Source organism: Papio anubis, chromosome 2 (assembly GCF_008728515.1).
Source record: "Papio anubis isolate 15944 chromosome 2, Panubis1.0, whole genome shotgun sequence".
Classification (NCBI taxonomy): domain Eukaryota; kingdom Metazoa; phylum Chordata; class Mammalia; order Primates; family Cercopithecidae; genus Papio; species Papio anubis.
The window spans coordinates 191,105,946-191,127,565 of NC_044977.1; the positions used below are offsets into that span (position 1 = coordinate 191,105,946).

A 21,620-nucleotide genomic window follows, 5' to 3' on the forward strand; every position below is an offset into this window, starting at 1 on the left:
TGAACCCAGTTTCTAATGGGTGGTATTTGAATATCAGAGCTTGCTGGCCCGGCCCTTCAAGCCGCCTTTTCTGTTAGAAAAGAGATGGTTCGGGGGTTGTTTCTTATTATAAGAAAATGTCCACCGAGAACCTTTACCCTAACTATCTGCCTAAAAATTATTTCTTAATAACGCCTGTAGTACTACTTCAGAACAGCTGTGCCCGAATCTAAATTTTATGTCTGAAATGATATCAAAGGTGTTTCCTTAAATGAGGTTTTCCTGGAGCGACAGATAATTGAGTGATAGACGGGCAGAGCCACAGGTCTATTGATCTCTCTTTGCTTGGTCACGAACGGGTCTTGGAAACACTGTCGTTCTCAGCAGCTGCCTGTTGCCCCCACCAGTGACTTGAGGTCCCTTTGAAAACAAAGGTCTCCAAGGGTAAGTGGGAAACGCTCTGAATTTGATTAGCTTTAAATGGGAAAGGTAACAATCATCATGGATGTGCAGCTTTTATGAGGAAAGAAAAAGACAGAAGCGCAGGCCGGGCCCCTCCCTCACGTGTCAATTATCACTTTTGCAGGATGTCCTGGATGTACTAATAATTTAATTTTGCCAGGCAGTACCACAAACAGCTGAAGAGGGGAAAAGCAGCCTGCCCAGCTAATTTCTAAAACCATGTCCAATATCCATTCTCACAACCTACTTTACTGACAGTTCAAAAGCGACAGCTCCTCCTCCCCACACTGTCCTCACGGCACGACGTCCAATCGTTACGCTGACCTGCTACCTCCTCACCCTCATCTCCACCTCGCGCTTACTGGACAGTCACTAGTTTCTAGGTAACCAACCTGCAATGAACGCTCTGGGACTCCCGCAAGATTGCCGCTGTGTCAGCAGAGATGGGCTCTATTCCAGTTGTCCAAAACCTTGACAGGACCAGGGCAGGGTAGGAGCAAATGTAACGCAAAGACACCGACCCACCGGACAGGGGGTGATGAAACGTCACCTGTCACCAGGGCAGCGTGTCTCCAGCAAGCCTGCCAGCTTCACCCACACTACCAGGAGGGCAGCTCTGGGCCTGGGGTCTCCCGCTCTGCTGCACGCGCACGTGGGCTCTTGCTGGAGAGACTTTTACTAAAACACAGATTCCGGGGTCCTGAGCACAGAGTCAGGGTCGGCAGCGAGGCACAGGAATCTTCATTTAAAAACCACTCCCGGCCAGGCGCAGGGGCTCATGCCTGTAATCCCAGCACTCTGAGAGGCCGAGGTGGGCGGATCACCTGAGGTCAGCAGTTCGAGACCAGCCTTATCAACATGGAGAGACCACCCCCCCACTGTCTCTACTAAAAATACAAAATTAGCTGGGTGTGATGGCAGGTACCCGTAATCCCAGCTACCCGGGAGGCTGAGGCAGGAGAATCGCTTGAACCTGGGAGGTGGAGGTTGCGGTGAGCCGAGATCGTGCCATTGCACTCCGGCCTGGGGATAAGAGCTAAATTGTGTCTTAAAAAAAAAAAAAAAAATACCACTCCCAAGCGATTCCACTGTAGGTGGCCCCTAGGCACTCTGAGAAAGAAGGTGACAGATGACCCCATTCTACTCAATCCCTGTCAGATGGCCCCAGGGTACTGCTTGGGTTTGGTTCTTGAGTCACACTGCAGGAGGACAATGGGCAAATTCTGGAGCAAGCTTGTCCAACCCAGGCCTAGTCTGGCTTTGAATGTGGCCCAACATATGAGTTTTTTGCAATTTTTTTTTTAGTTCAGCTATCATTAGTGTTAGTGTATTTTATGTGTGGCCCAAGATAATTCTTCTTTTTTTTTTTTTTTTTTTGAGTGGGGCTCTCACACTCTCCCCCGGGCGGGGGTGCATGGTTTGTTTTCGCCACCCTCTCTGCTCTGCCTCCTGGGTTCAAGCGATTCTCCTGCCTCGGCCTCCTGAGTAGCTGGGATTACAGGCATGTGCCACCACATCCAGCTAATTTTGTATTTTTAGTAGAGGGGGGGTTTCACCGTATTGGCCAGGCTGGTCTTGAACTCCTGCAAGTGATTGGCCCGCCTCGGCCTCCCAAAGTGCTGGGATTACAGGCGTAAGCTGCGGCACCCGGCCCAATTCGTCTTCTTCCAGTGTGGCCCCAGGAAGCCAAAAGACTGGACACACCTGTTCTAGAGCATCCCAAGGAGGCAAGCGGTCCAGAAACCATTTAATTCGAGGCACGACTGAAGGAACCACGGGTATTTGCCTCACGTGGGAGTGGGAAGAGGCAGAGAGGATGATATGTGTGTCCCCTCCAAATCTCACATTGAAATGTGATCCACAATGCTGGAAGTGGGGCCTGGTGGGAAGTACGGAATCGTGGGGGTGGATCCTTCATGAATAGCTTAGCACCTTCCCCTTGGAGGTAAGTTAGCTCTCGCACAGGCGGTTCACGGCAGATCTGGTTGTAGAAGTGTGTGGCACCTCCACCTGCTTCCACTCTGTCCTGCCCCTGCTCTCACCCTGTGATGTGCCTGCTTCCCCTTCACCTTCCGCCATGATCGGAAGCTTCCTAAGGCCCTCCCCAGAAGCACATGCTGGCACCACCCTTCTCTACGGCCTGCAGAACCGTGAGCCAATTACACCTCTTTTTAAAATAAATTACACAATCTCGGGTATCTCTTTATAGCAACACAAAAATGGTCTAATACACCACCACACACACACCTGCTGATTTATTCTCTTCACATTTATTCTCATCCTTCTCCATCTAGCACACTTGTGGTTCACCAGGTTTTTTCTTGCCTGTAATGAAGAGAGGATAAATGGCTACAATAAACCCCTTCTCTCTTTTAAAATCTCAATTTGCTTTTGACCCAGGTGCTCCTCACAGAGCAACAATCAAGCATCGGTCTCCAGGAAGACAAGGCTGTCATGGCTGGAAGAAAGAAGACCCGGGTAAAGGATCCAGTGCCCTCTCTGTGCCCAGTATGGCCAGACCAGTTCTCCTTCCCCTCACCCTGCTCGTGTCTTCCTCACCTCCAATGGCAAGAGGGTCTTTGGCAAGTGGATACAGGGACGAAGACCGTGTTAGCATAGCAATACAGAGTTTGTCTGTCTTGTAGGTATAGCACCTCATGGACCTTCAAACACCCAGGCCTTCCAGATGAACTTCCAGGATGACCATGAGGAACTATGGCAAACCAGCAGGATGGAACCATGTCCCTGGAGGGAGAGCAAGACTCAGGGGAAAGATGAAAAGAAACACATTGAGAGGATTGAGGAGTGAGCAGAGGCAGAGGGGGTGAGCCCCGGACACTCCTCCAGGCTGATGAGGAATAAACCACAAGGCAGCTCCAAAGGAGAGGTGGGGGCAAGCAGGGGTCTGCACTATCCTCTGCACTCTGTGTTCGTGACCAGCCAACAGTGACGTTAGAATGTGGCCACATGGCCTTCCAGACACCGTGACACACCCTAAGGGGTTCCACAAGCATCAATCCATGATTTCTTTAACACAGACTATCCAGCCCCCACAGCCACCGTCGGAGAGCCAGTCCCAGACTCCCAGCCGGGCCTCGGGAGGGCGGCGCACCCTCCCTGGTGCTACTCGCCACTCGCCACCCGGCACCCGCCGCTCCAGCCTCCTGGTCCCAATTTCCATCTCTCCACACTGAGCAGGCATTTGTCAAAACAAATGCACGGAGTCACTCACCACCTGTTTTTGGCACTCACTAAAGAATACTTTCAGTGAACTTTTTTGAAATAATCCTTGCACAGTGGGTAGAAGCATTCCTTAATTCGCCTTTTCTATAAATCACGTTTTGCTTTTTGACATTTAATACTAAATTTTCCTGACAGTAGAAGCTGTTTTTCTACAAAATAACATGTTCCACCCCATAAAAAGGAGGGGAAGAGGTATGACGGCGAGGGAAAGAGAGGAAGGAGATGCGAAGGGAGAAGAGAGCAAATGGCAGTTCCAGGATTTCACTGTGAAATCTGAGGGTGGGCGGTCACAGTCCACATATTCACCAAGCCGACCAGTTGCGGGCTGTGAGGGCTTCTTCGCCAAATTCCTCGATTTGTCCTTCCATCCCATGACCTATGACCTCCAAAGAACACTGCAGTTTTACCATGAGTAACACCCAAAGGGAGGCACCGAGCCAGATTCCTGCTTCTGTCACGCAGGCAGGAAGGTGGCCTGGGCCGCGAGGCTCGTCCCCATCCCCCACACCCCACCCTTGTGCGCAGCCTCCTCTAGGGGCCCGCCTCTCTTGAAACTGGCACTGAGCCCCAGTTCCGACTGGCCCCCCACCTCCCTCCTGGTTCTCTGGGTTGGGGACACAGCTGGAGCCCAAGGAGGAGAGCCATGATCCCCACACAGCCCTGCCGGGCTCAAACCCTCCAACTCCAGGGCAGGCTCAGCTGCTGTATTAGTCTGTTCTCACACTGCTATAAAGAACTACCCAAGACTTGGTGATTTATAAGGAAAAGAGGTTTGATGGACTCACAGTTCTGCATGGCTGGGGAGGCCTCAGGAAACGCACAGTCATGGCGGAGGGGACACATGGCAGAGGGTGCAGCAGGACAGAGAGAGAGAAGGGGGAAGCACTACACACTTTCAGACAGCAAACGTCCTGAGAGCTCACTGACTCTCTTGAGAAGAGCAGGGAGGAAGTCCCGCCCCCACGACCCAATCACCTCCCAACAGGCCCTTCCTCTGACAGGTAGGGATTAGAATTTCCGGTGAGATTTGGGTGGGGTCACAGTCAAACCTTATCAGCCGCTTTCCAAGGCTGCCTGCTCTCCTGGGTTTCACAAAGCCCCTCGTCCAGTGCTCCCTGAGATTGATACACACACATCCAGAGGGGTGCAAAAGGGAGTCCTGCAGGCACACGGACCAACCACTTCAATACTTATGGGCTTATATCATTGTGCAAAGTACTAAGAAAAACGCTTTAGAACTTGGATTTCAACAGATACTACCTCAGGAGGAGCTAAGGAGAAAAGAAGAAGGAAAAGGAGTTGATATGGTTTGGCTGTGTCCCCACCCAAATCTCATCTTGTGGGAGGGACCTGGCGGGAGGTAACTGAATCGTGCGGGCAGGTCTTTCCCATGCAGTTCCTGTGATAGTGAATAAGTCTCATGAGATCTGATGGTTCTGTAAGGAGGAGTTTCCCTGCACAACAACAACACGACAAAAGACGGGAGTTTCCCCTCTTTTTTTGCCTGCTGCCATCCATGTAAGACGTGACTCGCTCCTCATCTTCCACTATGAGTGTGAGACTTCCCCAGCCACGAGGAACTGTAAGTCATTAAAATGCCCTTTTTCCTTGGCCAGGCGCAGTGGCTCACACCTGTAATCCCAGCACTTTGGGAGGCCAAGGCGGATGGATCACCTGAGGTCAGGAGTCTGAGACCAGCCTGGCCAACATGGTGAAATGCCATCTCTACTAAGAAAATACAAAAATTAGCTGAGCATGGTGGCAGGCACCTGTAATCCCAGCTACTCGGGAGGCTGAGGCAGGAGAATCGCTTGAACTCGGAGGAAGGAGATTGCAGTGAGCCAAGATCACACCACTGTACTCCAGACAGAGCGAGACTCCGCCTCTAAAAACAAACCCCTTTTTCCTGTATAAATTACCCAGTCTCGGGTATGTCTTTATCAGCAGTGTGAAAATGGACTAATACAGGAGTCAAATTAAAATATACGTTAAGTAGGTAATACTGCAGACAGCTCTAGGACACTGGGAAAATGCACAAAGGAAACATGCAGACAGAATTTTAGATGCACTGCTCACATCCGATGCCGCCTTCTGTGGGTGAGACACTGTGTTTAAAAGGCCAAACGCAGCACCAGCAGCCAGGAGGAGTTCAACACGCTGATTTCCCCGCCTGACGTCAGAACCCACTCACCTAATTCACCTAATGTCTCATCTAAAGCCTCTCACTAAATCCCTTCCTGTAACCTCAAAAGGCTACACCCACCAGGCAATGTTCAGGATCCGGCACTTCTCTAAGCAGCACCACGCTGTATAAAACAGGCATTCGGCTCACATCAGAGGCATGCTCACATCAGCACACTCCACGGCTTAGGTTTCACACACCAGGCGCATGGCAGCACCATACTGTATAAAACAGGCATACGGCTCACATCAGAGGCATACGGCCCACATCAGCACACGACGGGCACATGGCTCACACCAGGTGCATGGCACATGACAGGCACATGGCACACTGGCACCTGCTCTTCATGGGATCACAAAGAAAGGAAACGTGTCAGGCAGCAACGTAGACAGACATGAGCTCATCTCATCCTTGCCATCACCGTGCCCCATGGAAAGGAGGCAGCTGTGGCCAGAGAGGGGAAGGCCCCTGCCCAAGGTGACTCAGTCGATGGCCAAAGCCCAGATTTCAGCCCAGGGCTCGCTGATTCCAGAATATACTCAACCTTTCAGGAACCAGGGTTGCCCTCGCTTCACTTGTCCTATCTGACTCCTTCATTAAGGGGCACAGCTCCCACTGAGCCTGCTCACTACAAACCCAAGTGCTGTCAAAAGAGGTAAACGTGTGGTCTTTAGCCCTCTTGATGCCACATACTTCAAGTCCACGCATAAATAAACTCCAGTGGAGAAAACCTCAACATCCCAACCTAGTAACGGCCCTTTCCTGATGGATCCAGAACCCTCCACCGCTCACCACCGCCACAGCCTCCCCAGGCCCAGCACCATCCTCTCTCCCCCAGGCCAGGGTGATGGCCCCTCAGTCTACTCTCCACACGGAGGCCAGACCCTGCTCCTCTGAGCCAGTCAAAGCTGGAATCCTCACTCCGATGCAGGCTGGGAGCTGCCCTCCTCCTGCTAGCTCTGGCACGGGTACCCACTGCGCTCGCCCAGGCCACTGCGCTGAGCCTCTGACACAGCAGCCCCTCACGCCTGCCGCCCGGATGCTCCTTGCCAGGGCTGCCCAGCCAGCTCCTTCCTTCCTTCAGGTCTTCACTCAATGCCACCTTTCAGTGACAGCTTCCCTGCCCATCCAATTAAAAACTGCAACTGGCCGGGCGTGGCGGCTCACGCCTGTAATCCCAGCACTTTGGGAGGCCGAGGCAGATGAATCACCTGAGGTCGGGAGTTCGAGACGAGCCTGACCAACATGGAGAAACCTCGTCTCTACTAAAAAATACACAAATAAGCTGGGCGTGGTGGCACATGCCTGTAATTCCAGCTACTTGGGAGGCTGAGGCAGGAGAATCACTTGAACCCGGGAGGGAGAGGTTGCAGTGAGCAGAGATCACGTCACTGCACTCCAGTCTGGGCAACAGGAGCGCAACTCCATCTCAAAAAACAAACTGCAACCACCCCCATACCACCCCCATCCTCTTCTCCTGCCGACACACGGTATAATGTACTCACCTGCTAACTTACTATATGATTTATTCATCTGCTTTTCATGGAACAAAGAAATGAAAAGAAACCTAACCCTTTATGAACCCCTACTTCAGTGCCTCCCGGGCAGCGAACTAGACATTTTTAAGAGCTCATTTAATCCTCTTTCTGCCAGGATGTAAGTGCTACAAGGCAGGGACTTTTCACCTGTTCTGTCTGTTCTGTTCATTGATACACCCAAGTTCCCAGGACAGCACCCAGCACATAGTAGATGCCCAGGCTGAATGATGGCTTCAGAGAGCAGCAGTACTGGATGGGATTACATGGATCTTAAAAATGCTCATCTCAGGCCAGGCACGGTGGCTCATGCCTGAAATCCTAGCACTTTGGGAGGCCGAGGTGGGTGGATCACGAAGTCAGGAGATGGAGACCATCCTGGCTAACATGGTGAAACCCCGTCTCTACTAAAAATGCAAAAAATTAGTTCGGCATGGTGGCGGGTGCCTGTAGTCCCAGCTACTCCGGAGGCTGAGGCAGGAGAATGGCGTAAACCCAGGAGGCAGAGCTTGCAGTGAGCCGAGATCGCGCCACTATACTCCAGCCTGGGCAATAGAGCGAGATTCCATCTCAAAAAAAAAAAATGCTCATCTCAAAGCAGCACTCGTTTGCCTCTGGCTTTTGTGAATGACCCACAAGGGCCAACCTAGGCTTCCCTCTGTCGGCATAAATGTGCACTGGACAGATGGCCCTGGGGTCTGAGGACTCCCTCAAGCTACATGAAAGCACAGACCATCTCACTGAGTACAGCCAAGTCACCCTCGCGCCAGGCCCCTGCTGTACTGCGGGCCGGTCCCCCACCCCCACCGCACCTGCTGACTCCCCAAGGCTCAGGCCTAGCAGACCACGGTTAGGAAAGCAGAGACCACTTGCTAACTGCAACAATCAAGTGGGTGACCAATATGGGTAGAGCTAAGCAGTCACCCAAATCACTGATGTGACCCCATGTGCTTCTGACAGGAAAGGCGGGGCCCAGCCAGGTGGAAAGGGGCTATCCACAGGTTATGCAGCAGGTCCTAGAGGAGCCAGGCCCCAGGTCCTTCTCATACAGCCCTGCACCTGCCCGGGAGGGGAGCGAGGCCAGGACAGATCCCCGTGAAGCTGTGCTGAGTACTGGGTCCAGACTTCAGGGAGGGGCTGCTCCGCCAGCAGCTGGAGGCACCCTCCTCTCTACCTGCCACAGAGACTCTGAATGCTCTCGGAGGGCTGGCCCGAGTGTCTGCACAGCCAGGAAGTCTGAGGTGGCACGAAGGAGCCACTCAGGTCTGCTCTCAAATTTTCCCTTCCATCCTATTCCCAAAGTTGCCCCCAAGCCTCTATCTCCTGCCTCAAACGCAGCAGGACCCACACCAATAAAAGGGAGTCTCCGCCAAGTGCTCGGGAGAATGCGGAATGGGAAGGGGAAGAGCCACCTGGAGGGGAGCTCACCAGGGTCCTGCAAAGCAGAAGATGCACGTGCCCCCGGACCCAGCAGCCCCTCCCAGGCGTGACCCTGCAGAGCCTCAAGCACATCTGCAGATGCAGATGTGTGCCTGAGTGGTCACCGTAGTGGGGGTGACAAAACAGGGGAACCGCCCAGCCATCTCTCAGAAGGCAAATGAGTAAACGGAGGTCCGCCCACAATAAAATACTACGCAGCAATTAAAATGACCGGGCAAGACTTCCACGTATCAGCAAAGATAAATCTCACAATCATAATGCTATGAAATCTCATACTCACAATGAAATGACAAATGGATATACGAGAGTGTTTACATAACTGCTGGAAACATACAAAGCAGTAACACATAGATATTTTATGCATACATACACACGTGGTAAAAGAAAACATACAAATTGCACAAAACACACCAACTTCTTGTGACAGTAAATAGAGGGAGCAGGATGGAGAAGAACTAGAGTAAGCTTTAGCCACATCTATACTATTTTATTTCCTTAAAAAAAAGAATCTTAAGCAAATAGAGAAAAATGTTAGCACCTGTTTAAGTTACACAGTAGAAACAAAAGTATCTGTCACTTTTTTTTTTTTTTCATTTTTCTGTTTTGGCTTGTTCCAGAACTAAAATTTTTAACATCTAAAAAATAAATTATATCATGAGAGGCAGAAAGTGGGGTTGTGCGATATCAATTAGCGAGAAAAACTCTTTATAATGAAGAGGCAGGAGAGTGGCGGCTGAGGAGCAGCCCTGATGGACCGGATCTTCACATGTTAATCTGTGGGAAGAGGACCACATAGGACTGGGAAGTGTTTCTTGTGAAGAATGAAGGAAGGTTCCTGGGAACAATTTAAAAGAGGAAAAAAAACCACACGTACACACACACACACAGAGGCGAGAGAGATTCACTGTGGTGTTATTTATTGTGTGAAAAACCAGAAACTCACAGCTCGGGTTACAAAAGAAATATGACCATAACTTATGCTACAGTGATAGGAACAATAAGCTGGAGACAGGGCAGCGAGACGGGAGGGGTTTAGGGCATACGCCACCACAGGTGGGTCCCCTATTCAGTGCAATGAGTAGAGAACAACATTCCCCTGCTCGATCCAAACTAGGCCGCGGGAGACAAGGGCTCAAGGGAACATGGGAAAATGAAGACGGTTTGTTGAATGAGATTTACAGCTTTCCGCTGCCTGGAGAAGAAAGTCACAAAGGGCTCTCCGTGGGGTCCAGGCACCGCACCCCAGCTGCCCGCTTTTCTCCAAGCACTTTCTCCTGCCCTTTGCTCAGACCCTCCCTCTCCGCAGGGCCCAGGGAAGGCTGTCCTAAGCTGACTCCTCTCCTGGGCCAGTGAGATTTCCCTCTCATATTTCCAGGCTGGAACAAATCCCCCAAAGACTCCCACAAATCAGGTCCAGATGCCGCACATGTCACAGGAAAAGGCTCAGAAGTCAACAGCTCCAGAAATCAGGGGCTAAACTGCAAGACCACATTTCATTTCCCAAGGCCGCTGCTTAAGACACAGCCTACAGAGCCTCAAGTAAAGGAAATGTTTTCATTTTGCATTTGCCTTAAAATGTCTCCCAACTCTCTGAGAGCCACATCAGTTCTAAAAACTTCAACTGTTCACATTTCACTTTTTTTTTTCTTTTTTGAGAAGGAGTTCTTGTCTCCCAGGCTGCAGTGCAGTGTTGTGATCTCGGCTCACCGCAACCTCTGCCTCCTGCGTTCAGGCAATTCTCCTGCCTCAGCCTCTCGAGTAGCTGGGATTACAGGCGCGCACCACCACGCCTGGCTAATTTTGTATTTTTAGTAGAGACGGGGTTTCACTATGTTGGTCAGGCTGGTCTGGAACTCCTGACCTCAGGTGATCCCGGCCTCAGCCTCCCCAAGTTCTAGGATTACAGGCATGAACGATGCGCCCGGCCTGTTCACATTTCTGATCAAAGCAAAAGCCACTCGATGAGCCCGAAGAAGAGACCAGTAAGCAGGGCCAGCCTACCTGGCAGTTTACATCCTCCGCAAATGCTGCTCGGCAAATTCAACTATGTAGCCAATCGCTCTTCCCTGAAGCGAGTTTTAAAGGGTAACGCTAGAAGGAAACGGTGCTCTCAGACAAATCAGGGGGTGCCCGATGCCCAGCTCTGTGCCAGGGAGCACCCCGCCAGGGTGGTGAGACTTCCCTCATATTTCCAGGCTGGAACAAATCCCCCAAAGACGCCCATAAATCAGGCCCCAGGGGGCCATCAGGGCTCGGAGACTCTGGCCATGGCGCAGACATCAGCAATGACTGCCCGGGCCTCCCAGGTTCTCCAGGGCCTCAGCCCCAGGGCCTGGGACCAAAGCCCCACCCTGCACTGACCACAGGTTACACTTGCCCTGAAACTGGGGTCAGCAGCAGAAACACGCCCCCCACGCTCCCAACCACAGGACGCGGCTCAAAGCACGACGAGGTGATTTCCAAAGTGCCATCTGCTCCTGGGAAGCTGTTCCCTGAGCTGGAAGCTCGTTCCTTTTCCACTGTGAGGAAACTGGGGGCCACATGGCGTTGCACGGAGCCCTCTGCAGGCTCAGTCACCCTCTCACCCTTGCTCAGCACGTCCACGGGGCATAATTAAGTCTGTAGTTTGTGGGATCTCTGTGCCAAACCTGCTCTTTTGTTTCCCAAGGCGAACCCGAGCATCTCGAACCTGGGCATCCAGGGAGCAGGATCACACGGCCCGGATTCAGGGGCTGCCACCTGCGCCAGGCTGGGACCTGACACAGGGTGAGCAGGTGAGCCACTGAGCAGGACCATGAGGTGGCATGCTAAAGCTGGGCACAGCCACCAAGGGCGGGACACAGACCTGCAGGGCCTTCACGGGGCCAGGGCAGTGCCCAAGGGCCCGCCCAGCACGCGTCAAACACAAACAGGTGCGCTATGCACAGTCAGTCACTGAATGCCGCCCCCACACCAGTGTTTTGGGGCAGGTGATATGACTGGGCCCCTGCTGCACACAGGAAGTGGTTCAGAGAATGTAAACAACTACCCCCCACCTCCCAGAAAGATGAGGCAGAGCCAGAATCTAAAGCGGCCCATCTGTAGCCAACACCATACTCATTCAAGAGACGCACACCCATTCCCACACCAGCTGCGCAGGAAGGAGAAAGAAGTCAGACTCGGACCCTAACCCCAGCCGCCCCAGGCTGGGAAATTCACCAGCACTGCGGACACAGCGGGGATCACAGCAGCATCAGAAAGACCCATGAGGCCATGGGTTTGCAGCGGGAATGCAGTCCCTCAGCAAGGAGCTTGAGTCGGGCTAAACCAGCAGAACAGGCGGTTTCCGAGTACCATGCTCGCCCAACAGGGAGCCGCTGCGGGGGCCTGGAGATCCCTGTGACAGTCAAGGCAGGACTGGAGCTGCAGGAGCGCAGGACCAGGCAGGAGACAGCGGCGGGGTTCCCCATCCCACACGGCTCGCACCCACAGGCTCAGCCCCGGGCAGGGCCGAATCGGCTGGGGACTCAGCTCTGAGTGAGATGAGCAGGGCCAGGCGACGGGATGGAGGGAGCCGTGACTGTGGGCCTGCAGCTGAGGAGGTCGCCAAGCTTCCTTCCGGTGGGCAGGGAGCAAAGGCTTTCATTGTCCACAAAACACAGGCGACTGCAGGGAGTCACAAGTGGGTGAGATCCAAAAACTGTGACAGGCTAGGAACCAAAACAGAAGACAAAACAGCGCACAGAGCAAGCACAGCGCGGAACTAGCTTCCGAACACAAGGGAAGGCAGGCAGGGAGACCGTGGGCGCAGGGAACCAAGAGGGCACAGGAGAGCTGCTCCCAGTCTCCCTTGTCCACTGAGCAGCTGTGTGGCCCTGAGCAAGTTGCTTGGCCTCTCTGGGCCCAGTTTTCTCATGGATAACATAAATAGACTCAACTCCAGGACCAGAGACTGGACTCCCTCCAACCCAGACCTCTTCTGCAGCTAAATGAGGGAGGTGGGGCTCCAACATCACAGCCTGTAAATCCCACCTCCTGGAAAGAGGCTCACTGCTGTTCTACGGGCAGCTCCTGGAGGAGGGAGGGAAGGTCCACCCCAGGCAGCCCTACGATTCCCCTGTTCTGTGCCACCCGGCTGACCAGGGGAAGAGGCCAGCCAGCAGCAGGCACAGGGGCACCGTGGAAACCCTTCTGGTGGGGCCCCAGTTCTCACAAAGCATTCCTGGCTCTGGAGGGACAAGAATGAACCGCCAAAATCAACAGGCATCGGGCAGCGTGCTGAAGAATCGGCAAGCCGGACTCCAGTCAGGGCTCCGAGCATGCTCCTCTGTGCAGCCTCTTCCTGGGGGAGACTTGCTGCCCCTCACTGGCCTGACTGCTCCCAGGTTAAATGAGGGAGGAAAAGCAGGATCCAGCATGGTGCCTGACACCTGGGGCCCCTGCGATGGTGGCAACTGTGACTCACTGACGGTGATGATAAACCTGAGGCAGCTCTGGGCATTCCGCGCCCCTCACCCTCATGCTCTGCAGGTCACCCCACACAGGGCAGGGCCCGAGAAACGAACCAGTACCTCCCAGAGGACGGAAGGAAAGTCAGCACGGAAGCCTCGCCCAGGGATTATCCCAGAAAGAACGGAAGAGCAGCCTCCTCACGCCCCGCAGCTTCTCACCTGCACACTCAGAACAGGCTCTGGAAAGAGATGAGCTCTATGAGCCCCCGCACTGTTTACACACACCGGAAGAGAACAGACTGTTACTCAGAGCCGGAGCATCCCCACCCCTCTTATGGATGAGAAACTGAGGCAAAGACACCAGAAGGCTTTGCCAATGAAAGCTAGGGTCAGGGGAAGACCCAGAACTCAGGATCAGTAACACCTGGGCAGGACTCTGTCCACCGCACTCCAGCTGAAGTGAGCACCCAGCGGCAGGTGCAGGCTGAAGAGCTTGCCCAGGGCACTGCCCGCCAGCCGGGGCTCGAGGCAGACCAAGCAACCTCCCCAAGGCTTTCAGGTGAGGGAGACAAGTGAAGCCCCTTGGACCTCCCAAGGGCCTGCACCAGCATTTCTTCATGGTAATGCAAGGGGGTCAGTTCCAAAACCCAAAACACCACTGATGCTTCATAGCTAGTCTCAAGCCGGATGACTTTCTGCAGGAGAATCCACGACAAGAGGGACCAGAAAGCTTTCTTTACAAGCTTGAGGCCTCTGTAGGCAGCCAAGGACGCCAGGTCCTGTATGTCTGAGCAGCATGTGCACAGGACATCTGACGGGCATTGGTGCCCAGCCATCCCACCCCGGCCTTCCATGGCTGCACTCACACCCCACTGCCCACCGTGCTGGCATCCAGCTCCTCCAGTGTGCGAGCCTATGCAGTCTTACCCACGCCAGGCCCTGCGCCACCATGTCCTGGAGAATAAAATAAGACACAGCCCTCATCCCCCAGCAGCTGGCACAAGGGCCAGTGTCAGCTTGGCAGGAGCCAGGGGAAAGGGGCTCACCAGGGTGGAGGTCAGAGGTGGTCCCCACATAACTGGCACCATCTGAGCTTCATCACGAAGGGCGAGTTAATCAGATGAAGACAGGAGGAATGGGTGATCTGGGGAAGAAGCCCCTGAGCAAAGTCCCAGAGATGGGAAGTGGCTGGGGTACACCGCAACCCCAGGCAGTCCAGCCAGGTGGATCACCATGGCGGCCAGGTACTTCCTGGCTGGGCCGGCACAGGCCCCCAGCTCTCTCTGTGGCTCCCGCTCCGGAGTCCTGGCTGCCGCTGACTCTGCCAACCCAGAGAGCCGCACACTCACCCAGCCAGGCCGCCCCTCCCCAGCTGCTCCCCTCTGCCCCATCTTCCGGTCATGACTCTCCTGCCAGGGACAGAGGACAGAGCCAGTCTGTGGCTCCAGCTGCCTGAGTTCCCTCCTCTCTAAGGTGGGCAGGTCACATCCTACCCATGTATCCTGGATGCGTATCCTCCAAGCTTCCTGCCCCCAGCCAGCCTCTCCATCCTCACAAAGCAGCCCCGGCACACCCAGAGCCCTCGGCCCTGTCTTCCTACCCTCCAGAGAGCCGGTGGCCAAGGGCACCCTCAGCAAAGCCTGCACTATGCCTGATCTTGGGCAGGTTTTTCAGACAAATCCACCTGCTGAGCCTATGAAGCCCTTGCAGAACCCTACCCCAACCAGGACTCAGGGAGCCTGGCCACTTGAGCGGTCACACAGAACTCACATCCTGGGCAGGGCCACCTCACAGCCTTCGGTGAGGCAAGAGCCACAGAAGGTGAGGCCAGAGACCCCACTCGGGGGCAGTGTGGCGGCCAGGCATAGGAGCGGCTCTGGGAGTATGTGGGGCTACATGGATCCATGAGCGTCTCCACAGACGCCCGGCCTTTTTAAGTCATTTACAGCTTACACTTGGCTGATGCCCAAAAATGACTATAAACAATTAGTGCGTGCAATCAGACCAAGAAAACAAATCCAAAACCATTAAGAGAGAAACAAAACATCAAAATTTGATCAAAAATTGTGTAATTGTGCACCGTTTACTATAAACAAATTTGAATTGGAACCTCTGAGAAACTAAGGAACATTCACAGAGGCGACTGTCATCTACACAAGACTACAAAGGCTTTATCACCCTGACAAGCAGCAGCCCCCACTCCGGGGCACAGGCCGGCTCGCATGGCAGAGCCTCTGCCCAGGGCCAGGCAGGCTAGGGCCCGTGAGGAAGGGACGTGATGAAGATGAGCCTCTTCCTTCCAGCAGGAAAGAGAAAGCGCAGATGCCCCTGAACATCAAATAAGGCTAAGGTGTCCCATGCCTTCAGAGAGAGTCAAACGATATACTGCCAAGAGGTGGGGGCGGGAGGAGTGTCAGAGAAGAAAAAAACACAGTAGTTTGGAGAATTGAAGACTTGCAAGAACACAGGGACACCGGACATAAACCTGGGCAGAAAGCTGTTTGGCAAGCTAGCTGCACTGCCCTGCAACTGAATCAACGGTATCATACTTACCTGGCCGGGGAGATACCAGCACAGTGAATAAACAGGTATGTGCTTTCTAGAGTGATGACAGCAGGGTGTCATCTCCCAACACACCTATTCTGGTACCATTATTAGCAGCCACTGTTGACCAAGCACCTGCCATGTGCCAGGCCGCGAGCTGTCTCATTTCATCTGTTATCTAAGCAGCACACCTGTGCTATCCCCAGGCCAGCACTGAGCAGGGCAGCAGCGGCCAGCCTCTGGGAGACTAGTCCCACCAGCAGAGGATGGCTTAATCAGGGCTGCTTAGCAGTCATCACCCTAATAAATAAAACAAATGGCTTTAATTTAAAACACATTAACTTAACAGCAGACTTTCTGCCAGCTGATGAGGCCTGGCTCCACTGCTCAGAACAGGCAAGTAGTTAGAGTTGCCTCTTGGGGTCAGAGCCCTGAAGTCAAGGTCCCTGCGGCCTGCGGATAAGGCGTGGGACATGATGTTGCCCTGGTCATCCTGACTTGTCCTCCTGACAACTCACAGGATGGTGTGAGTGGCCCCAGGGCGAAAGACAAGGGCCCTGGGTGGGAAGGGTGTGAGGAAGGGCAGCAGGGAGGCCTTCGGGCCCTGCCAGGCGGCCCTTCCAGCAGGCAGGCAGTGGGGCTCCTCCTCCCAGGGAGAGGCCTCCCGCCCCAGGCACAGGCCTGGGAAGCCCTCATCTCATCGCGAGGACAGTCGCGTGGGATAGGCCTGTAAGGTGGCATCCGAGTCCCTCCCTCGATTAAGGACGCCGGGCTGCAGGCCAGTGCCAGGGACAGACCCAGCACCAGGGCGCCCCCCGGAGCCGGCCTCTGGCAGCCTCGGGTCTTTGCCAAACTCGTCACCGGCGCCAGGATACCGAGGGGCCGCCCCCAGCACGCAGCTCCTGCAGACCCGTTTCCCACACCGGGTGTGCCGGGGACCAGGCGGACGGGAAGGGATGTGGCTGGGCCCCGGGGAGGACCAGGCAGGTGCGAGGGGCCTGCCCGTGCATCGTCCCTGCGACCGGGCGGCGGATCGGATCGCCCGTCCCAGCGGCTCGGCCCCGCCTTGTCCAAAGGGCTCATCAAAGCCGGTTTACCAGCAGCCCAGGAAGGAAATGACCGCCCGCGACAGCCCTGCCGACTGCCTTTCATTTCAGGGCTTTCGAAACAACAAGGGAGGGCGGGGCTCGAGGAGGGAAAAAATACAGCCCGCGGGAGCCTCGGGCTTCGGGCCGCAGCCGCGCGCACCTCGCAGACCGGGGGTCGGACGCACAGACGCGATACAGCGGCGCCCCCAAGCGGCCGCGCGGGGCACTGCACTCGACACGTGCGTCGGCCCCGGCCGGGGAGAGACCGCGCGGCGGAGGAGGGGCCAGTTCCGCCCCACGCCGGACGCCCGCGGCCCCTCGGGTCTGCAGGCCTGGGGGACTCGTGCTGACCGCAGCCGCGGAGGGCCTCCAGCGCACATCGCGCAGCACAGGACAAAACCTGTGCCTGCACCGCAGCCCCCATCCAGCTCCCGCAACACTGGCCCCGCTGGGCAGCCTCGGGCACAGGGCAGCTGGAAAGCCAGCCCCGGACACTGAGCGGATTCTGCCTCCTGGAGGCCGGACTGCATCCTCCCCTCCCGAGCGAGACAGAGCCAGGGGGAGACAGGGAGGCGAAGCCCCCTGGGATAGGTGAAGACGACAGGCCCTCCTACCTCCACTGTGGGTATTAGGGTGGGCTGCCTCTCAACCCACCCTTCCGAAAAAGACCGACCTGCTGCTAACACCTCCGTCGAACAGCAGAGGAGGCCTGGGTTGTTTCTAAAGGCAGCTCGGTGTGGCACTAGTCACTGCCCCTTTCTGGCGCAGGGTATCAGCTGGGGGAGGGGCACTGAGCCCAGAGCTGCCTTCCTGTTCCGATGTTCCGTGAACCTGCAATGCTCCCTGAAGCAGAGAGGGAAGTTGCACTCCCAGCAAGCGCAGTTTTGGTTCAGATTGAATGGATTTATCTGGGGTGTCATCAGCAGGCGGATGACAGATGGTGAGGTGGGTTACAGCCCAGCCCTCATCCCCACACCTACAGCCCCTTGGCACAGCAGCTAGCGTGGTCCTGAAGTGCCTCCTGCTGCTCTGGGAGCTCCGTAAGCCACCTGCTCTCAGCCTCAGGGATTTCCCCAACCTCAGCCATGCTCAAGTGAGGCGTCTGCACTTGTATACATTCTAAAGGCCTGAACAGGCCGGGCGCGGTGGCTTATGCCTGTAATCCCAGCATTTTGGGAGGCCAAGGCAGGCGGATCACTTGAGGTCAAGGGTTCGAGCCCAGCCTGGCCAACATGGTGAAACCCTGTCTCTACTAAAAATACAAGAATTAAGCCGGGCATGGTGGCGCACAGCTGTGTAATCCCAGCTACTCGGGAGACTGAGGCAGGAGAATCACTTGAACCCTGGACATGGAGGTTGCAGTGAGCTAAGATCACACCACTGCACTCCGGCCTGGGGGAAAGAGCAAGATTCCATCTCAAAAAGAAAAGAAAAAGAAAATTAAAGAAAAGAGGGGAGGGGAGGGGAGGAGAGTAAATGTGGTACTATGACAGAGCAAGACTCCATCACTAAATAAATAAAGTACTGAACAAATGTTGCTACTATTATTCTCCCAATCAAGACTTCATACTAGTAAACGTCCCCTTGCTGATTTTAGGCGCATCAGGGTACACGTCAGAAATTTCCAAACCACGTTCTCAGAATATGCACGTTTCTAGCCATGTTGTAACACCTCACAGGGTAAGGAGGGGAAAGTCAAGGTAACTGGTTTGTTTTTTTGTTTTTTAATAAAATGCATTTTGGTAAATATATTTTAAAAATACCAAATACATGTATGTAGTTGTCCTTAGCAACATGTAATCATCTCATCATTTGTCATTAGGGAAATGCAGACCAAAACTAAAATGAGATACCACTTCACACCCACTAGAATAGCCGTAATTGAAAAGATGGATGATTCCAAGTGCTGGTGAGGATGTGGAGAAACCAGAACCCCCATACACTGCTGGTGGGAATGTAAAATGGTATAGTGACTGAGTTTGGCAGTTCCTCAAAAGGTTAAACAGAGTTAACCATTCCACTCCTAGGTTATACCCCGGTGATGTGAAAACATATGTCCACACAAAAACTTTTTTTTTTTTTTTTTGACACAGAGTCTCACTCTGTCGCCCAGGCTGGAGCGCAGTGGCGTGATCTCGGCTCACTGCAAGCTCTACCTCCCGGGTTCACGCCATTCTCCTGCCTCAGCCTCCCAAGTAGCTGGGACTACAGGCGCCGCCACCTCGCCCGGCTAGTTTTTTGTACTTTTAGTAGAGACGGGGTTTCACGGTGTTAGCCAGGGTGGTCTCAGTCTCCTGACCTCGTGATCCGCCTGCCTCCGCCTCCCAAAGTGCTGGGATTACAGGCATCGGTCACCACGCCCGGCCAACAAAAGCTTCTAAGTAAATGTTCACAGCAGCATTATTCATAACAGCCTCAAAGTGGCAAGAACCCAAATGTTCATCAACTGATGAATGGATGATGTGGCATAATTATCCATACGATGGAATAGTATCCAACCATAAAAAAGGTGAAGTATTAATGCAATGCTACAACGTGAACCCTAAAAACACTAGGCTAAGTAAAAGAAGCCGGACACAAATGACCACATATTAATGAGTCCATTTGTAGTAAATATTCAGAATAGACACATTTATAGAGACAGCAAGCTGATTTGTAGTCTCTAAGGACGGGGGAGACAGGAGGATGGAGAGTGACGCTAATGGATACAGGGTTTGTGAGGTGACAAGTGTTCTAGAATCAGTGGTCATAGTTGTACAACCTTGGGAATATACTAAAAACCACTGGATTGTATATGTTAAATGAGTGAGCTTTATGATACATGAATTACATTTCAATCTTTATTGCAAAAAAAGGTAATTATGTATCTTTTTAAAATATGGCCTATAGGAACAAGGAACAGTCAGGAAGTCATGAGGAATGACTGATGCCCAAAGCTGGAACAGTTAATCCGTGCACTGAGGCCCCAGCAGATTTTATAAATCCCCATCTATCAGTATATTTCATCTATATCATCACCCCAAGGCTTTGCCTTATAATTTCAACACATACTTGTGGGCTTCTCCAGAGTTTATTGTATTTGATACAATACTATACAAAGTCATTCCCCATAGATCCATGATTATAAAGTTTTCCAGAAGAAACATACATTGGCACACAAACTACTATAGTTGTTTTCATGAGTATATTACAATTTAAAAGAAAGCCACTGTTAAATGCCTTTGATAAAATATGCACTGTTCTCTAAACACTGCCATAGAAAATGTCAGCCTATCTTTTCAAAGCGCCTCTCCCTTCAGGACATGTACCTTTGATCACCTCTTTTCCAGACCATCATAACTTATTCAAAAGTTTCATTCAGGTGCAAGGTGCCTGCTGCTGTGACAAGCTGGAAAATCCACTGCATTTCCAGGGTCACCTGTTTGTCATTAGCTTCATCAATGAGACAGCCAGCATCAAGGTCAAGGTCTTCACATCCAGGCTTCTCTCAAGCCCCACCTAGGAGCTAAGGTATTCAACTTTTCCAAGTCACTCACAGGTTTGCTCTTGAACTCAAAGAAACTCTGAGAATCCCCTACTGCACTTTAACATTTGTCCGGTCATTCCCAGTCCTTGGCATGTGTTCCTCCTGGAACCCAACAGTCACCTGTAAGTGGCTGCTGAGGTTTAAAGGGTGTCCCCCGAATTCACGTATTGGAAATGTGATCCCCGGTGATGCTGCTGGGAGGTGAGGCTTTCATGAGCTGATGAAGTCATTAAGAGGGATTCATGCCAGTCTCCCAGGCCTGGGTTACTTCTCTTGGGAGGGAGGGAGTTCTCACTCACTCACGGCACTGGATGAGTTACCAAGAGTAGCTGTTATAAAGCCAGGTGCCCCTCACGCTGTGCCCCTTCCACATGCCTCTGCTTCCCTCCCCAGAAGCTGCCACCGTGCTCTGGGACTTCCCAGTCTCCAAAACCTCAAGTTAAATAAATATCTTTCTTTTCTGAATTACCCAGGCTCAGGTATTTTTATGGTGACAGAAAACAGACGGGGATTGTGGGGGATGTGCAGTTTCCTTCTTCCTCCTAATTTGTCATCAGGAAATGGAGCAACCCAGTCTCAGGCTCTGAAAGAGGCTGAGGTTTGAGGGAAAAGGGACAGATCACTGACAACTCTTCTAAGATATCCTGGGTTTCATCACTATAGTTATTAGTCAGTCAACTATACATATTTGTTGAGAACACAGATTGTGCCAGAAACAGTGCTGAGACTATAGTGTCCACGGGAGAAAGAGGAAGCCCCATCCACTGTCCTGTGCTTCTGTATGGAGGATGCTCCCCCCGTCCACTGTCCTGTGCTTCTGTATGGAGGATACTCTCCTGGACAAACACCCTGGCCTCTTGCTCCCCGCCCCATCCTCCTCCCCTCCTCACACACTAACTCCTCCCTAAGGCAGGAGGAGAGACGGACTGAGGACCTGACCGGTGAGTTTGGGAAGCAAGTCAGCCCCGGCCCCCACCTCTCTTTCTCTTCTCCGGAATCTACCTGTGCAGAACCTGCCCCTCCTGCAGGGAGGTGTCCCTCCAGTTCTTGTGTCCCAGGTTAAGAGGCTGCTTGCCCGCTCTATCACTTCCAACTCAGGCCAGAAATAAGGATGGCATCTATGGGGTTCCCGTAAACCTCAATAGATGAAGGGAGGTAAGGTCTCTGCTTTCTGGAGATTACCTTCCAGGA

General features: G+C 53.3%; 1 protein-coding gene across 3 annotated transcripts in view; it reads right to left on the reverse strand.

Annotated features, from left to right (window-relative positions):
* XXYLT1 (xyloside xylosyltransferase 1) overlaps positions 1-21,620 on the reverse strand; it is a 192,874-nt gene that overhangs the window by 162,024 nt on the left and 9,230 nt on the right. The window contains exon 1 of one of the 3 annotated variants that reach the window (XM_017956113.3): positions 17,518-18,112. The exons of 1 other annotated variant lie outside the window; for it this stretch is intronic. The gene's annotated coding sequence lies outside the window, so the exon portion shown is untranslated. Of the gene's footprint in view, positions 1-11,489; positions 12,996-17,517; positions 18,113-21,620 lie in introns of those variants that run through there. One more of the 3 variants, XM_031663905.1, reaches the window with a different exon arrangement.